At 24.9% G+C, this 2,560-nt stretch overlaps 1 long non-coding RNA gene across 1 annotated transcript in view; it reads right to left on the bottom strand.

Moving 5' to 3' along the window:
• Window positions 1-575: 575 nt before the first annotated feature.
• LOC107883428 overlaps window positions 576-2,560 on the bottom strand; it is a 4,143-nt gene continuing 2,158 nt past the window's right edge. The window contains exons 2-4 of the long non-coding RNA XR_001679283.2: window positions 1,610-1,717; window positions 1,318-1,550; window positions 576-734 (exon numbers count right to left, since the gene is read on the bottom strand). This is a non-coding gene — a long non-coding RNA (uncharacterized LOC107883428). The remainder of the gene's footprint in view (window positions 735-1,317; window positions 1,551-1,609; window positions 1,718-2,560) is intronic.

Below are 2,560 nucleotides of genomic sequence, written 5' to 3'. Positions count from 1 at the left end.
TTTTAAATAAGTTATGAGCGTTTTCAAACATTAATATTTTACATAATGATAATTCACTTAAAAATTTAAATATCGTTAAGAACCAACGAGAGGGCACAGATAATGTTGTTAGGTACCTAAAAGTTTGGTAATAGGTCAATTCACTTTAAAATCAAAAATGACAGCACCCTATTGAAACTAGCAAACGAAAATTTGTTATGTTGTACGTTTGTAAGACGGAGACAACACATGCGTGTATGACGTCCTCTTGATAGGCCAATAGACACACAGGGAGTTTCGACAAATATCAAATTATATTGTATGACATTTTGAAAAATGATAGATTGCCTTATGTATGCATTTTAGAATATTACAATGAGATGCAGTATTATTTGAGATAGTGCGAGTATAAGAGTTCACAACTCAAGAGTCAATACCAATTATTTGAAATAGGCTTATTTAATAATTTATAAATATATATTAAGTGCTAAACAATTTTTTTATATAGTATATACTCAATTAACATTGAATCCCTCTTCATAATTCATAAATAATAATATAATAGTATATAAAATATATTTACTTTTACCTTTTTCAGATCTCAATCTAGAGGCGCTCTTAGCATTTTTAAAAACAATTTTCATTTTACTCGAAGACTTGTTGTTTTCATCATCTGACAATTCATATTCAAATGGTGGCCGCTGTACAGGTGTCTTAGATTTTTTAGGTCTAACAGCAACACCTACAAAGTCATTCTAAAACCATAAAATGTATGAAGTGAAATTGAAAATTACTTAAGTAATATTTATTATATTTAAGTTTATATATTAATAATTGAAAGAAATTAGGCATGACAAACTTTTTTCCTAAACTCAAACTTAAATCTTTTGCACTAACAAAACTTTTAAAAATTGAATTTAAAGATTTTAAAACACAATAAAAGTAAAATAAACCTTGAAATTAAGTTGCTAGGGTTTTAATTTTTAACAAAATAGTTTTGAGTTCTTATTTATCAAGTCTAAAAAAAAATATCATCAAAGAACTAGACATTGTTAATGTGATATAAAAATGTGTTTGAGGTTGAAAAATAAATCAAATTATTCTTCTCTTTTACTTAAACATTATCAACTATTAAAACCAGTTAAGATTAAAAATACATTTTTCTCAGTTCGAAATACTTAAAGTTTAGGGTTCTCGGCATTAAAGAAAAAGCAGGGAGGAAATAAAAAATAATTTACAAAGTAAAGCTGACAAATTTAAATGTGTTTTTAAATTGTTATTAGACTATGGAATAGCTAGCTACAATAGACAAAATTAAATAAAAATTGTTTTAATTACTTTAGATAATTTAGAATATGTATCTCTGGAAAATTCTTTAGATCGATCATTCATGCCAATTGGTTGTGGTAAAAATGTAAAATTTTCTATGGTTAGATCTTTATCAGATAAGATGTCCAATTGTCCCTGAATTTCTCAAAAAGTTCTAACTTTTTTGTTAGTTGGAGAATGATAGTACACGTCACAAATTTTATTAATAGTAGATTTTCTGTAAGTTAATTCTTAATTCCAACCTGAAAATTATTAAACACAAATAATACACAAAAATAAATAATTAATATAATTTACTTACCGTGCTTAAATGGAAGTTTATAAATAGCATCACCGATATCAACATTAATTTTTCTACGGCATGTTCTAGTGTTAGAAGAGGTAAGGTTGAATGTTGGAGAAGTAAGTTCTAAAAATATTAAAAATATATAACTATTTGATAAAATTATCTTTTTTAAAATCAATCATTATTAATTTAAAGTAAGCACTGTACATATAATGAAACTAGTATGAACATTTTTTGTAAAAGATTAAAATATAAATAATTTGGTTTTCATTTTAATATTTATGTTCATTATATAATAAATAATGATGAAAAACAACAAGGTGACGAGATAAATCTGTGATAAAAGATTAATGATGAAAAAACACAGATAAACTTGACATTGGCTACACCGAGTACTAACAGTTTGTCTTCTGAACATTCCCATTTAATAAGCGCTACAAAAGTGCAAAATAAAAAAAGTGGATTTCGCTCTGCTGTACAGTAAGTTACAAGTGGGTCACTGTATGGATGGTATTAAATTTGAATTCAATGATATAATTAACTATAGTATTTAAAAAAAATTGACCTATAATAGGTACCTGTAATAAATTCCAAATTAATCATATCATAATATCTATTAGGTACTTATAACGCGTTATACATCAACAACAAATCGTGATACTATCATAGATATATAATAGTATACTTTAGAAGTTTCAAGTATACCCAAGAATAATATTATACAATCACAACAAAATAACTAAAATAGTTATCCTAGGTTTTTAATATGTAATTTCGTCCGAATTTGTACTTAAAATGACTATAAAAATAGACTGTGTAAATGTATTTTTTAGATTTTTTGGTAACAGAATTAATTGCTTACATGGAATCTTGTTTTAAATTTTCAATTCTTATTACAAAAGTATACAAAAGTTGAACATTTTATAAATTTTTAACTACAAAATAATTATTCAAATTAAAATTGAT

Source organism: Acyrthosiphon pisum, chromosome X (assembly GCF_005508785.2).
Source record: "Acyrthosiphon pisum isolate AL4f chromosome X, pea_aphid_22Mar2018_4r6ur, whole genome shotgun sequence".
Lineage (NCBI taxonomy): Eukaryota > Metazoa > Arthropoda > Insecta > Hemiptera > Aphididae > Acyrthosiphon > Acyrthosiphon pisum.
This window is presented reverse-complemented; position numbering and strand designations above follow the sequence as displayed.